Here is a 17326-nt window from a genome sequence, read left to right as displayed (position 1 = left end):
CGTCTCTGCCTCCCTGTGATCAGCACTTGGGTCCCCACGTCCTGTTCCATAGCAGAATCAGACGCATTTATAAAATCCTGCCATAAATTATGCCCTAAAAATGTATACTTTTCCCACAATTTCATACTAAAGCTAAACATGATAAAAAGATTCACAGGCTACAAAAATAATCAAAAATTCACCAAAATCGCCACATAAAATCTTTAGACCAAGCCTCACAAAATCATCCAACAGAAATTGTTTTACTTTGTTCCATTTGAGAAATGTTGGCCAATAAAGTTGGAGCAGTAAGCCCATTTTTCTTATATGACCATTTTGTATAAAAAAACATACGACTATTATTAGGTGGATACCATACCCCCCACTACTAATAAACCTACATTTTGGTACTGCACCCAAAGGTGGCGCTATTTTAAAAAAAATACGAACTAGCCTTATTTTTCACGAGATTGACCTGGACTCAAAATCATATTAATCTCTAAAATCAGATGTGTAGTAGGCTGAATATATTTTGATTTGTATAATAATATTGATTGATGCAAAAAAACAACGGTTTACAAGCTATTATTTTGAGTCAAAGGTATTTATTTATTGTGTTTATTTTGGTCATAAGCCATTCTCAGTATTTCCCTATTTTGTGTATCATTGTGACATCGTTTTCTAACAGTGTACAGCAGGGGTCGGCAACCCTAGGCACGCGTGCCACCACTGGCATGGGGCAGCATAATCATTGGCACACTTGGAAAAAATATTTTTTAATTTGTTTTCATTATTATTATTATTATTATTATTATTATTATTATTATTATTATTATTATTACAAAAATTCACAGCACAATGCGGCAGCATAATCATTGCTACCATTTTTTTTGCACTTTATTCTGTTTTGGGCATTTCCTCCCAGTGCACATATGTTTAAATTAGTTACAGAAAGCAGTGTTCTGAAATGGGATCAATTAATAGTTTTTAAACCTATGTTGTGGGTAATAGAGAAGAAAATATTTAAAATATTGTTGCAAGTGGCCTGTATGCATTGCCTTCACATGGTTTTGCAAAGCTGTACATGTCTTAAAGATATTGATGTGGATGGTTCCAACATTCTCATATATTCTCATTTTTTACATTTCTCACAGTGCAAATATGTTTTTTGAATGAGTTTCTGAATGTTTCTGATATGTAGTTATAATTTGTAAGCCCATGTTGCAAATATAACAACCCAAAAAACATTTAAAATGTTGATGCATGATTGTGGACTATATGGAAATAGTACAATTTCAGGTCTTCTGGAAATGTTTTTGGTCGCCGTGTCATAATTCAGCTTTATTTTTAATATATTGTTGCTTAAGGCACACTCATTAACGAGAAAATGTCAAACTGGCACTGCATGTTGAAAAGGTTGCAGACCCCTGGTTTACAGGATTCTATGGTCTAAAACAGTACATGATTAATCTATCCTCCTGTGATCAGTGTATTTTGGTGAGCCGGCGACCAATTGCTCTGGTCTGCATCAGGTCTGTAGGGGGCGCAGTGTGTTTGCTCTTCAGATCAACTTATGTTATGAAGAAGAGACACAGCGTCGTCTGATCATTAATTAATTTAATGATAATTTCACCCCTTTTACAGGTAAATACTGATAACAGATGGTTCACGGTCGATTATATATGTGTTGGGCATAATGGGGAATGTATTGAAGTGCATCAGCATGTTGAAATGGTCATGTTAGAGGGTTTATTCAGCTCAAAAGATGCTTGTTGAAGAACCACATGGCGGCCGGCGCCATCTTTCGCAATACAGTGTGGTGCGTCGCTCCATGGCGTGTAGGCCTGGTTAACATGCATTTAATCCATTTTGGTTGTGTATAAATACAATGTGAAGGTTATGAGTAAGCTACAAGCTAAATACATTTGTCACAAGTGGAAGCTAAAAGTTGCATTCAGCACTGTTGCATTTAAAAGGGATAAAAACAGTTTTTAGGAATGCATTTATAATATTACAGTTAAAATGGAACAATACATGATGTTGACAGATGCCATTGCATTTAAGAACATTTGCTGCACTTAATTATTTTGTTCTGGTATTGTAACACTTGCAGTGTTGAACCTATACATAAGTGCCTTCTTTAATGGGCTAGTGCCTTTATTAATGTTCATGAGTATGATGCCAGAGTTATAGTGTCAATGGCACGTTGTACAGTTCATTTAATTGAGGCTACGGATATTTTCTGATGAATGTTATTTTGGAATAGTTGATGATAAAATGGAAACCGGGTTATTACAGTAGTGTTGTTGACATGATGCTGCTAAATAATTGAATGTATATGGAAGAATGTAAAATTGATTGTGAATGTGTTATTGCCATGGTGAATTTGTTATATAAATAGATCAACTCATGTTATGAAGAAGAGACACAGCGTCGTCTGATTATTAATTCATTTAATGATAATTTTACCCCTTTTACAGGGTTGGTACAGATGCACCTTTTTCACCCTGGTCTTCTGGGGAACTTCTTCGTTAACCATTTTTCCTTCATAATGAACTCTGTCATATAAATATTTCTTCTGTTAGTATTCTTGACAACAAATGTTTAATTTCCCCAGAATTTCAAAGGTTTTTCAGATATTTGCTTTTAAGAAAGCCCTTAATTCATTTGAGAAATGTTTGCTTGGAGTTTTCTGGATGTTGTGTTCTTATCAATAGACATTTTCCATGTGAATGAGGCAACATTTCAGGTTTGTCAGTGGCTCAATGGGATAATGCCTTGTACTGGCGATCCTTAGTTTGAGAGTTTGAATCCCGATTAGACAATGCTGAATACCTGAAAGGCGAGGCACAGTATGGCATTAAGGGGAACATCAACATCTTTCCTTCATAATTATCTGTCATATTTACTTATCTTCCATTAGTGTGTTCTTGACTTTTCATTTTGCTCGGACCCCGTAAATAACCGCTTGCGGTTATATTTTTTATTGATATTGATGCCATTTTCGAGACTCCTTAACTTTAACCTTTTCTATTATTTTGTTGGAATAGAACTTGTATTATGGCTTTAATTGCTGATAAGATGATCATAGCACAAGATAGGACGTTAAACAGGTCATAATTCCATCTGTATTATCTATTTTCTATTGCTGGGAAAACAAGTTTTCACCAAAATCTCATTTATTTTTTTTTGTGTTGCATTTGAACACATCAATCATATTACTGAGCCGACCTGAACACATCACATTTGACACTGTTTGCTACTTTTTTTTTTTAAAGCTAACTAGCTCTATATCCTGCCGATTTTATCATGGATCTAAAAACTGGTTTACTATTTTTAACTGACGGGACTTTCTACACCGTCCAGTTGTGTTATTACTACCGATGCTTTAAATGACTGTTGATGCACTGCTCAAATCAATTCAGCTTCATTATGAATTTTGGTATTAGTGCATTAACTGGTTCCTTGACATTGGTAGGGACATGTCCTTACCGGTAAAAAAATAAAATGAAAAGAGGAAGGACAATGAAAGTACTGATCACCGCGACCATGTTGAAGCCCAGAGCACATTTGGTGTATCCCCTGGCTCTCTGCTGGTCTCCGATCATTTTTTTGTCTTTTGCCTGCGACAAAGAGAACAGAAAGAAAGATGAACGAGTGAATGCTATGTTCAAATAGAGGTCTACGGCCATGTCGTCTGAAATGTGATGTGAATTTACAGACATTTGATTTTTCATTAAAGCTGCTGTAGGTAAGATTCCAGTGTTTGAAGATTTTATTTTCAAGATTTTGAAAATAATCAACCCCTCAAAACACCCTATATGCTCCCTTCCTATGTTTCTCCACAATTGAGAAAGTGTTTGAGATTGACAGGTAAGACGTATTTCCTGAATGGTTTGAAGTGCACCGGGAGCGCCCTCAAATCTAAATGACAGAGCCAGGCGCGTAGTCAAGCAGAACAGACTTTATCACTGAGCATTTCACTCGCAAACATTAACATTTAAAACATAGCATTTCTAACCAATTGCACTCAAAGTATAGTTCTTAAATCGTATCTACAGCATCTTTAAAGCGTAACAAAGCAAAGGCCTACCTTGATTGAGTAGATCAGCACTTCCAACCCGAACGGGTTTCCTTGGAAGAAGTGACAGATGGACCATACCACATAGTCGCTGGGATGCTCCACAGGGTTGACGATGGTCACAACAGTCTCTTGGTCGCTGGAACAACACAGAACAATGGAAGTGTCTTATATTGGAAAGTAATCTCCATTGTATTCTTGATGAATTGAACGATGACAAAAAAAATTCACGGCCCACAAATTGGATGTTCACAAGAATCTGAATATTTGACTTCTACATTTTAATTTAATAAACATTTGTTTTTCGACCAAGTTTTTGACAGGGATAACTGCAATCAACAATAGATTGTTGTAAGAAAGAAAACCCATCTATAAACAATTATTTATTTATATATATATACAAATACATTCAAAACAACAATATACCTGTTATATTGCATTTCGCGTAGTTGAGGCTAGGCTGGTGGCGGTGCAGCCATGCCTCTCCTCTTCATGAAGTAAAGTAGGGCGGCGCAAGAAGCAGTGTGCTTTTATCATGTCCGTTTGGAGAAGAAAAAAAAAAGATACAAAAGAATTAACCATCATTCCTGCCTTTCCATTCAATAATAAACAGGAATAAAAATCTCAGCATACCAACTCTTTTGGTACTCTTTTTTATTGTCACTTCCATGCATCAAGTTGTACTGGGCTATTATTTATTAAGTATTTGATTATCTGAGTAGTAATTGTCAAATGTTTTATGTCCGCCACCATCTATTTTTAAAGGTGTTATGAGCAATTGTTGCTCCACCCACTTTGGTTAGATAAACTTCCTTCATGGATGAGTCTTAGTTCACTCGCCACCGGTGTTCCTAAGAAGTTAAAGGGGAACTTTGCTGGAAACAAAAACCTCAAAAGCAGGTGTTCTTCTCTTATTGTAACTTCCTAAGCACAGTACAGAAGGTTACTGATCATGTTACAGACAATAATCAGAATAACATTGTCTCACTAATGTTCGTTTGCTGTAAAGGACACAATTTCTAAATGAGTTCTCAAGAAAACACAGCACTATCGAGTATTCATGAGCTATAATTATTATTATTATTAGCTTTTATTTTTTGGTGAATTTATAATGCCTTATATTATGCCTTGTTGGAAGGACTTTTATGTTGAAATAATGTGCCGTATTGAGAGCGAGTTCCTGGCGCGAATGAAAGAGAAGAACAGAACGCAAGAGAAACGTTAACAAATACACAAAGATAGCGATACAGTTTAAATATTTAATTGTTTTAGCACCCGCCGAAGAGGCACAAGGTCATTGTTCATGTAATAATATACGGTTAACATGTGTTAATGTCATTTGAAATGATTTTGTACGGTAATAAGACATTTCTTACATGTGCTAAGTTCATATACCAAGTAATTCTACTCAATGTTATGCTAGGTTAATACATGACACTGGCAAGGTAGTAAATGCATTGTATTTCTGTTCTGCCTATAGCTCTTACGGTGGTTTATTGGTTGACTACGAAAGGATTTCAATCAATCAAGAAAACCATCAGTTTAAGTCTTGACCATTCATCGGTGGGGATGCTACATTTGCCATTATGTATTTTAAAGCGGTTATCAGCTACTTTTGCTCACCGCAATTTGTTATAATTAAATGGTGTTTTGTTTGAAGTAGCACTTGAGTCTCAGTCCTCATGCATTTTGGGATAAGCAAAACACGATTAAATCCACACAAAGTGGGGCGGCAAGTATATTGCTACAGTGGAGACTTTGTGGCAATTTATTGCAAACCTTAGTTCAGGGGTGTCCAAACTTTTTTCACTGAGGGCCACATGCAGAAAAATCTACGAAGGGCCGGGCCACTTGGCAAAAATAACACATTTTTAACCATATGAAACCACAATAACTTGATGCATTTATATCTTTGTTTATAGATGACGTATTTATTATTTTTAACCAGTTCAGGGCTTTTCTGTCTGTCTCTGTAACACCCTGAAAAGGGGAGAAGTAAATAATTCTCTTTCAACAGTATTTACATAGGTACATTGTTTTCGAAAAGAAAGTATTAAAGGCAGAAAATATACAACTTCAAAAGTGAACTCAACAGTCTTATTGTTTTCTATACTTGTTAAGTAAAAGCAAATGTAACATGTAAGTATTACTATACAAACTCAAATGAAATGCAAAGAAATAAAATAAATATTACATGTAGACATGTACGATTCGTGTGTAATTTCCACCTTTTTTTTCTAATTTTTTCTTTCTTTTCATTTTTTCTATTTTTTTGTCTCATACTGTATTAACATGAATGCCGTGTAATATATTTTTAACTTGCCTATAGTGGGAACAGCATCACTGCGCTTTTCAGTCCAAAGCGCAGTGATGCTGCGCTTTGGACTGAAGGATGGCTGGCAGGTACGGCGTAAGATTGGTGGTTGAGATGCGAAGGACATCACAGAGATGGCTGTCCGTCTCCCATATATATGTTGAACCGGCTCATCAATCTTTTTGCGTGGCGCGTCATCATAGGAAACTTGGGCTTTCCAAGCTCCGGTAGAAGTCGGGTAGGGAGAGAAGCTGGTGCTGATTCTTCAGATGGTCATCACACTGCATTTCAATCAGTTCCATCTGCAGACTCTCTTGCACGTCTTCTGCGGCCATCAGGAAGGGAGTCGAGAACAGCTTTATTTCTTTTTCAATGTTAGAAAATCTTGGAAACGCCGACTGAACTCTGTCATGAGAGTTGCGATCACAGACACGTATTTATCCTTTTTAGCAGAAATATTTGCCTCTGGAAAAGCAGCATTGATTTCTGACAGCGTGGGGAAATGTGCAACATTGAAGTTACGTAGTTGTGTCTCAAAGAGACGGAGCTTGACACAGAACGATTTCATGTGCGCATACAGTTGTGGCACAAGTTGGTTGGTCTTTTCCTTGTAGGCTCTTGTTCAGTGTGTTGAAATGGGCTGTAACATTGACTAAAAAAGCCAGGTCTGCCAACCAAAGAGGGTCATTCAGCTCAGGAAGAGGTCGGTCCTTCTCTTTCAAAAACTGGTTGACCTTAGTGAATAAAACCGCTTCAGCACGGCGCCGCGACTAAGCCAGCGCACTTCCGAATGGTAGAGTAGGTCCCCGTATTCAGCATCTACATTTGACAGGAAAGCTTGGAATTCTCTGTGGTAGAGCCCTCGTGCTCTAATAATGTTGACGGTTTTCACAACCGTGTTCATCACATCGCCAAGCTGGACTGTCTTGGCACAGAAGGCTTCCTGGTGGACGATACAGTGCATTTTAATAGCGGCGCCTCCACACTCTCGGACCTTTTCGCACACCAAAGAGGCCATTCCTTTACGCTCGCCTGTCATAGCCGGAGCCCCATCAGTTGTTACTCCACACATCTTGTCCCATTTAAGTCCGGTCTTCTCAATTGCATCTGACACAGCTTCAAACATGTCAGTTCCCGTTGTTGTGCCCTTTAAACTCCTCAGATCAAGCAGCTCCTCCGTAGTGCAAAAGTTGTCGTCAACTCCCCTTATAAATATCAATAGCTGAGCGGTGTCGGTGGCATCTGTGCTCTCGTCACATGCAATTGAATAAAAATCAAAAATCAACCAAAGCACAGGCTTTTTCCAACACTTGGTGTCTTACATTTGCTGATAGGTCTTCAATTCTCCGCACAACTGTGTTCCTGGACATGCTAACATTGTTAAATTCCTGCATTTTCTCAGGGCACATTATTTCAGCAACTTTTGTGAGACACTGCTTTACAAATTCACCATCGGAGAAAGGTTTCCCATGTTGTGCAATCAGTTTTGCTACCCCATAGCTAGCCATTGTGGCACTTTCTTGTGTTTTGTTGGCCCGGCTAAAAAACTGTTGTTGAGTTTGCAAGCTTGCTGCCATCTGTTTCACTTTAATTTGTCGCTCTGCACCAGTGTAGGACATGTAGCTGCTCTGATGTTTAGTTTTATAGTGTCTTCTTACATTGTAATCCTTCATCACGGCAACACTTTCCTTACAAATTAAACAGACACACTTCCCATTGACTTCTGTGAAGAAGTATTCATTTTCCCACCGTGGCTGAAATTTTCTACACTCACTTTCGATCCTCCGTTTCTTTGGTTCTGCCATCTTTTCTTACGGGCGGGAATTTTTTTCTTTGATTGCTCTTGTAATGGGGAGTCACCTGACTTGTTTGAACAATAGCTCCACCTAGTGGGTTTACTAAGAAATGCAATAAAGTCAAGCAAAAAACAAAAAACAAAAATGATAAAAAAAGACTAAAAAAAAACATAATATTTTTAAAATGTGCTGCGGGCCAATCGAAAGTGGGCCGTGGGCCGCAGTTGGCCCGCGGGCTGTAGTTTGGACACCCCTGCCTTAGCTGTACATCACGACGTGACATTTCATGGACCGCCTCCATTATTGAAGCATATGAGTATAGTAGTGAAATTTAAATTGTGTATTAAAAGAAATGCTCTGGAATCTATCTTGAAGAGAAAAAATATTCTATTGATGTGAATCACAGATCCCACAATTGTTAGAAATGTTTCCTCAACCTGTACAGTTTATTTTTTTATAAAGCAAGCATATTGTCCACTCCCATGTTTATAAGAATATTACAAACTTGAAAAACATCATTTTAAGATATATTTAGACCAGTTAAATATTGTGCGATTCATTTGAATTTGCGAGTAAACTATGGACAATCATGTGAATACTCACGACTCAATATTGTAATTGATTGACAGCCCTAGTTAACCATGTTATATATTTTTTTCTCATGACAAAATGTCTCTTATGAACTTTGAAGAACTGTCTTAAGGCTCTATGGCAAATTATTTATTTCTACTATAGAGGAAGCAGTAAACTTTTTTTTCTAACCTAATGAAAACATAAATGCTGGAGTGTAAGTGTCGCTCCATACCATTTAACAGTGGACCAGTGTCATTTTGTTCAGGCAAAGAGGGGACATCTGTCATTCTGTACAATCCAAGTGGGAACCATCTTTTCTGTTTAACAGCACAAAGTTAAAAACAAAATTCTACACATTAAACCTTCTTTGAAGGTCTGTATACTATTGTGCAGGTTCTGACATATGTTGTTTGTAACTCCATCAAAAAAACAGATGATAGCTTTAAGGTTGTTTAAGTGCAGGGAACAGTGATTGTTGACTGATTGAACAGTGATAAATTGTGGTAGTTAAAACTGAAGTCATGTTATTGTGGAAAAAGATAATTTAGAAAAAACTGTCCGTTAAATAAGTTCACATTCAAAGAACAGACAAACTTTGTGATCTAAAATCTAAAATATGGTTCCCACTTGGATTGTACAACATGATAGAAGTCCCCTGTTAAATGGTATGGGAGACACTCACACTACTGCCTGGATCTACTCATAAAGTCTGGAAAATACTAAATGTAATACTCATCAATACATCATGTGACAACATTTTACAAGAAAAAAATTATTATGTAGTGTTTCACCAGTTTTGTATAGATGTTTCCTGCCATACCTCTGCAGAGGGATGTTAAAATTTTGTTCCCCTCAATTTATTCCGCCAGTATCTTTCGTTGTTTCTATATCAGATGCAGATATGGCAAGTGGTGTTGCACCTGTGATTAACAGTTGTGAGTTTCTGTTAAAGAAAACATTTGAGAGGTTAAAATTGGAAGAGAAGTCAGCCATCAAACAACTTGGCCCAGACAGACCGGACATAAACATTATCCAACAAACGAAGGATAGGGGGAAAACTTACAGTATAACTTTCCCCCAAGAATTGTATGAAAAGAAAATGTGGTTGCTCAAAGAGAAACGCTGTGTTTTGTTTCCCATGTCTACTTTTTCGAGCAAGTGTGTGCACAGGACAAGGGGATACAGTGGGGCAAAAAAGTATTTAGTCAGCCACCAATTGTGCAAGTTCTCCCACTTAAAAAGACGAGAGAGGCCTGTAATTTTCATCATTGGTAAACCTCAGCTATGAGAGACAAAATGAAAAAAAAAATCCAGAAAATCACATTTTCTGATTTTTTAAGAATTTATTTGCAAATTATGGTGGAAAATAAGTATTTGGTCACCTACAAACCAGCAAGATTTCTGGCTGTCACAGACCTGTAACTTCTTCTTTAAGAGGCTCCTCTGTCCTCCACTTGTTACCTGTATTAATGGCACTTGTTTGAACTCCTTATCAGTATAAAAGACACCTGTCCACAACCTCAAACAGTCACACTCCAAACTCCACTATGACCAAGACCAAAGAGCTGTCAAAGGACACCAGAAACACAATTGTAGACCTGCACCAGGCTGGGAAGTCTGAATCTGCAATAGGTAAGCAGCTTGGTGTGAAGAAATCAACTGTGGGAGCAATTATTAGGAAATGGAATACATACAAGACCACTGATAATCTCCCTCGATCTGGGGCTCCACGCAAGATCTCACCCTGTGGGGTCAAAATGATCACAAGAACGGTGAACAAAAATCCCAGAACCACACGGGGGGACCTAGTGAATGACCTCCAGAGAGCTGGGACCAAAGTAACAAAGGCTACCATCACTAACACACTACGCCGCCAGGGACTCAAATCCTGCAGTGCCAGACGTGTCCCCCTGCTAAAGCCAGTGTATGTCCGGGCCCGTTAGAAGTTTGCTAGAGAGCATTTGGATGATCCAGAAGAGGATTGGGAGAATGTCATATGGTCAGATGAAACCAAAATATAACTTTTTGGTAAAAACTCAACTCGTCGTGTTTGGAGGAGAAAGAATGCTGGGTTGCATCCAAAGAACACCATACCTACAGTGAAGCATGGGGGTGGAAACATCATGTTTTGGGGCTGTTTTTCTGCCAAGGGACCAGGACGCCTGATCCGTATGACGGAAAGAATGAATGGGGCCATGTATCGTGAGATTTTGAGTGAAAACCTCCTTCCATCAGCAAGGGCACTGAAGATGAAACGTGGCTGGGTCTTTCAGCATGACAATGACCCCAAACACACTGCCCGGGCAACGAAGGAGTGGCTTCGTAAGAAGCATTTCAAGGTCCTGGAGTGGCCTAGCCAGTCTCCAGATCTCAACCCCATAGAAAATCTTTGGAGGGAGTTGAAAGTCTGTGTGGCCCAAAAACATCACTGCTCTAGAGGAGATCTGCATGGAGGAATGGGCCAAAATACCAGCAGCAGTGTGTGAAAAACTTGTAAAGACTTACAGAAAACGTTTGACCTCTGTCATTGCCAACAAAGGGCATGTAACAAAGTATTGAGATGACCTTTGGTTATTGACCAAATACTTATTTTCCACCATAATTTGCAAATAAATTCTTTAAAAATCAGACAATGTGATTTTCTAGATTTTTTTTTTTCATTTTGTCTCTCATAGCTGAGGTATACCTATGATGAAAATTACAGGCCTCTCTCATCTTTTTAAGTGGGAGAACTTGCACAATTGGAGGCTGACTAAATACTTTTTTGCCCCACTGTATATGGACCACGGATGTGAGTGATGTGAAGTATATATAGAATAATATATAATGCAATATTATTAGGGCTGTCAAAATTAACGCTTAAACGCAGGGTGATTAATTTGTGGAATTAACACGTTAATATGTGGATTACTTACCGACAGGGCTCTAGAAGAGTCTCAAGTCTTTGCAGCTTGTCCCATTCTGGTGGTGTCAGCATAATGGGTTTGTGCTGCTGTTGGTCCAGGGTGGCTGCCTATATATCCACCTTCTGTCATTTATCTTTCCATTCCTACAACAATATACAGAGAAATTGAGAGGTTCCGGGCATATTTACGAATGGTAATTAATCATGATTAATCGTGATTAATCCACAGTTACCCTGTGATTAATCTGATAAAAAAATGTAATCTTTTGACAGCCCTAAATTTCATAAATGTCTATAATATATACATATTAAAAAAACATAAATTGTGGGTGTGGTCATACGCCAGTAGTTTCTGCCCCACTGAAATTTAGGGTCAACACACACTACTGCCCAGACCCCTTAAGAGGATATTCAATTGATTGCAAGTAGAAATGCTGCCTGGAAACAACTATTTAAAAATAATGACCAATAAAGATTCATCAGATTGTCAAAAATGCAAGGCTTAAGTCAGCTAGAAGATTGATTTAACCCCAAAAGGCCACTGTTAAACTACTGTAAAACAGATTTCTTCTACTACGCTCTGCTGTAATTCTTTAACATCTCCCATTTTAATCGTGGCCTGCAATAGTCAAACTTAACCTTTATTTGTGGTTTTCTTTCTGGTTATTACACAATTTGTCAAGTAATGACAAACACTCGTGACTAAAGTAGTGAAACAAAAAGCAAAAGCTTCAAAGCACTAAGATGTTAGAAGCCATGAGGAAGTCACAGAGACAGTGCCAGGTTGTGGTCCAAAGGGCAGACAACCTTTAACCCTTTTCTTTCTTATTATTACACAATTTACCAAGTAATGACGAACACATTATGGTGAATAAAGAAGTGAAACCCTTTTAAGGCTGTAAAAAAATTGCAGAATCGCAGAAATGCATGTGAGAGATGCATAAAGTGTAAGGCACACAACCCATCAGCATTTTTTTAAAATAATTGTTTAAACATTGTAGGTATTATAGTCAAAGCGATTGTTATTATAATCAATGATGATTTTCTTATCTAAGGCATAGGCTTGTTAGTAGACAAATAATTGTGTAATGCATATAATTGATTAAACTAAACACTGCATACCTTTTTATTTAGAATAATATGCATTTTTAAATAAAGGGCGTCTTTCTTTGCATTAAATAAATACTATATATATTAATTAGGGAATATCTTTAGAAGGAAGACTGTTCAGTACAGTTCCACAGACTTGACAAGGAGGGTCTAAGCTTTCCATGTCTTAAGCCCACCCCACACTACAAGAGAAAGGGCCCGATATTTGGCCCGATTTTCCCCTTGTGACAATCGGGGCGGCGTTCCCATGGCAGCCAAATCTGGATGAAAATCTGCCAAGATTATCCTGTCTGCCGTCGTGTTCGAAAATAGAATCTCATCAGCTCCAAGAGCACCCGATCGCAAAATCCGGGTTATCCAACATGATAGATATTTTCAGAATGTCGAGTGAGCCTTTGGCTCACTCAACAGTGTGTAGTAAACATAATAGCGACGCACACACAAACACAAACGAAAAATCAAAAACACATATGCTGACTTGTGCGTGCGCAAATACATTCTATCTCGCAACCTGTGTTGTACTGTACTTAGGAATTGTAGCCATTTAACGGTATTAGCGCTACAGAAAACAGAGAAAGAAATGGCCGAAAAAGTGAAATGGACCACGTCACACATCATAAAATCCAAAATAATTAAGTGCAATTGATTGCCACCATTCCTGCCTTTCCATTCAATAATAAACAGAAAAATAATCTCAAAGCATACCTAAAGTACTCTTTTTATTGTCACCTCCTTACATCAAGTTGTACTGGGCTTGTTAGAAGTATTTGATTATCTGAGTAGGAATTGTCAAATGTTTTATGTCTGCCACCATATATTTGTAAAGGTGTTATTAGCAATTGTTGCACCAACCACTTTGGTTAGATGAAATTCCTTCATGGTTGAGTTATGGGACTTAGTTCACTCGTCATCGGGGTTCCTAAGAAGTTAAAAGGGAACTTGGCTGGAAACAAAAACCTAAAAAACAAGTGTTCTTCTCTTATTGTAACTTCCCAAACACAGTACAGCAGGTTACTGAACATGTTACAGACAATAATCAGAATAACATTGTCTCACTAAAGTTTGTTTGCCATTATGTATTTTAAAGCGGTTATCAGCTACTTTTGCTCACCGCAATTTGTTATAATTAAATTGTGTTTTGATTGAAGTGGCACTTGATTCTCAGTCCTCATGCATAGCGACGCACACACAAACACAAACGAAAAATCAAAAACACATATGCTGACTTGTGCGTGCGCAAATACATTCTATCTCGCAACCTGTGTTGTACTGTACTTAGGAATTGTAGCCATTTAACGGTATTAGCGCTACAGAAAACAGAGAAAGAAATGGCCGAAAAAGTGAAATGGACCACGTCACACATCATAAAATCCAAAATAATTAAGTGCAATTGATTGCCACCATTCCTGCCTTTCCATTCAATAATAAACAGAAAAATAATCTCAAAGCATACCTAAAGTACTCTTTTTATTGTCACCTCCTTACATCAAGTTGTACTGGGCTTGTTAGAAGTATTTGATTATCTGAGTAGGAATTGTCAAATGTTTTATGTCTGCCCCCATATATTTGTAAAGGTGTTATTAGCAATTGTTGCACCAACCACTTTGGTTAGATGAAATTCCTTCATGGTTGAGTTATGGGACTTAGTTCACTCGTCATCGGGGTTCCTAAGAAGTTAAAAGGGAACTTGGCTGGAAACAAAAACCTAAAAAACAAGTGTTCTTCTCTTATTGTAACTTCCCAAACACAGTACAGCAGGTTACTGAACATGTTACAGACAATAATCAGAATAACATTGTCTCACTAAAGTTTGTTTGCCATTATGTATTTTAAAGCGGTTATCAGCTACTTTTGCTCACCGCAATTTGTTATAATTAAATTGTGTTTTGATTGAAGTGGCACTTGATTCTCAGTCCTCATGCATTTTGAGAAAAGCAAAACACGATTAAATCCACACAAAGTGGGGCAGCAAGTATATTGCTACAGTGGCCTGTCTATACGGTGTTGAATAGATACCTTTAGGGACTTTGTGACAAAAAACACAAAGCTACAAAAACAGAACACTTCTGCTTCTCTTCAAGTGGTTTATTGTAACTTTCCATCCACACTCAAGTTATAAGTGGGACAAAAATATGTGTGGCCCCACTATGCGTTCCTGGATGAAGACCTGGGCTCCCTTGAGGGCTCAGGCCAGGTTCTGACAAAGTCTCCGTCGCTTCTCCTCACTCAGAACCTCGCTGTAGAAGGTCCCTGCCTGCCACACCCAAGCACACAGCACTTAGGTACCTCACGCACACACACACACACACAAACACAGGTACATCACACAAACACACACACACACACACACACACACACACACACACACACACACACACACACACACACACACACACACAGGTGCATCAAACACAAACATAGGTACATCACACACACACAGGTACATCACATACACACACACTCACACACACGCTGACTTCTGTGTGCGCCAAAACTTTCTATCTCGCGACCTGTGTTGTACTGTACTTAGGAATGTAACCGTTTAACGGTATTAGCGCTACAGAAAACAGAGAAAGAAATGGCCGAAAAAGTGAAATGGACAAAGGAGATGAAGGATGTTTTACTCTGGGAGCAGAATCCCTCTGTATTTGATTTGTCATGTAAAAGTCGTTCATAGTCGGCATTCTACCTGCATGTATACCAGCATCGTATCGCATATAGGAGTTCGCACTCTGCACATGCTTGAGATCTTTTCCGGGGGCCGTGAGCCGGAAGTAGAATGAGACAGTGCTCGTGTTGTTGTCGCCAATAAATTATTATTTCATTATAAATATAAATATTTAATTATTTCTTTATGTGTTTATGGTTGTCGCCTTCGGAAACCTTATTTGAAAAGGTGGCGCAGAAGATGGAGAAAGCCGGTGTCGTGCCAATATAGTTACCTATAAAAAGACTGCAAATGACATCTCGGTCGTATGCGGACTCCTCCGGCTCGACTCCTCCCACTAGTCCGCCGCCGGAGGAGTCCGCATACGACGAGAGGTCGGAACAATGGAGCGTCGGAGAAATGACATGGACCCGAAGTGACCTGACAGCTGTCTACTGAAAACATCTCTCTCGAATGCCGCCGGTTGTTGCTTGTGACGTAAAGAGGTCAGCCGGTAGCTCCACTACAACTAGTTGAAATGGGTACAGTGCAACCTATCGTACCGGGGCATGACTTGCTTCGGACTATGAATCGATTTTCTCACCGCCATGTATAGTCAGACAATTGCAGTTGTCAAATTGAGGAGCATAATCGAACTATGGCTTTAATCTGATTAAGCTGTGCATGTACTGATTCTTCACATGCTCAGATGAGTTGCCTATAAGAAACATCCACTCCACAATGAGCTTTCCGCAAACGTGCTTTTTTTTTTAGAAACGGGTAAAGGTGGAGGCCGGGGGTGTGGCCCTGAGCAACTTGCAGCAACGGTACCATGCGTTCTGTTTACAGTGGATGTGTCGCAATGGCGAGGCGCACACAGCTTTTTGCCGGCGGTTGGGCCCCGTGGCAGCGGGCACCAGGGCTCCGGCGGGGGGTCAATCGCGACAACAACAATCCCTTTCTCCTCCATGTCGCAGTTCATGTACTTCAGGGAGTCAAAGCCAAAGTTAATTTCCCCCCATTGGGCTGGGCCTACTTTCTAATTTGCCTATTGTGTAGAAGTATTAACCAAATGATGGCTCTGTAAAGAGGAGTGCTGATCCCTGCCCACTATACACCGATAGACACATTGGACTTGATGGGATGGGTTTTAGAGGCATAAATCCCTTGATGGGAGTTAGAGTCATAAATTTAGAGTCATAAATGTGACTAGAGTCATAAATCCCTTGATGGGATTTATGACTCTTTGAAGGGAGCCGGATCTTGAGGAGCCGTTCTTTTCAAAGAGCCGTTCAAAAGACTGGCTCATTCATTTATTTTTAAGAAGCTAGCCTAGTGGTAACCCTTTTTATCTGGGAAATAATCACTGGGAGGAATGATAGGGTAAGATTTGGATCAGAATTATTCAGACTTAGACATCGGATATCTGAGTTTGATATATTTTAAATATTGAATATAATTTAATTTAACATGTGTGAACTAGATTTTAACGTCTGATCTGCTTTCCTTGTAAACATTCCACAAGGTGGTGCTATACCCCTCTGCTTTGACACTGAGATCACTATTTTGGATCTTTGTATACAATGTGTCGAAGTGTAAATACAGCTCTTTTCACTTGTTCATCATGTATGACCTTTTTAATTGTAGCACAATAAAAACTAAGCAGGCAATGAACAATGAACTTCCATGCAAAAATAGAATTAACAAAAAATATATTAAAATAGAAAAACTTTTACCAAACAAGTTTCTTTCAAGAATAACACTGCAGAGGACTCCTGAACTGTCCTTTGTAACATTAGTGCAAATCTTGGTAAACAATATTTTTAGAAAGAGATGCTGCTGCTCTTTCTTTGGCTCATACGAGTGCCCTCTGCACGCTCTCGTCTCAGTGGAGGAGGAGGAGGAGGAGGAGCTTGTGTGC

The 17326-nt window shown here is 38.7% G+C and overlaps 1 long non-coding RNA gene across 1 annotated transcript; it reads right to left on the bottom strand.

The window, feature by feature from the left end:
* Positions 1-1578: 1578 nt before the first annotated feature.
* On the bottom strand, positions 1579-4552 carry LOC307081029. Its single transcript, XR_013812116.1, has 3 exons — positions 4487-4552; positions 4073-4199; positions 1579-3602 (listed from the first exon to the last, which is right to left on the bottom strand). It is a non-coding gene; the product is annotated as an uncharacterized lncRNA (long non-coding RNA).
* Between the last annotated feature and the right edge of the window lie 12774 nt (positions 4553-17326).

The sequence above is a fragment of the Pollachius pollachius genome, assembly GCF_949987615.1.
Source record: "Pollachius pollachius genome assembly, chromosome: 9".
NCBI classification, from domain to species: Eukaryota; Metazoa; Chordata; class Actinopteri; order Gadiformes; family Gadidae; genus Pollachius; species Pollachius pollachius.
This window is presented reverse-complemented; position numbering and strand designations above follow the sequence as displayed.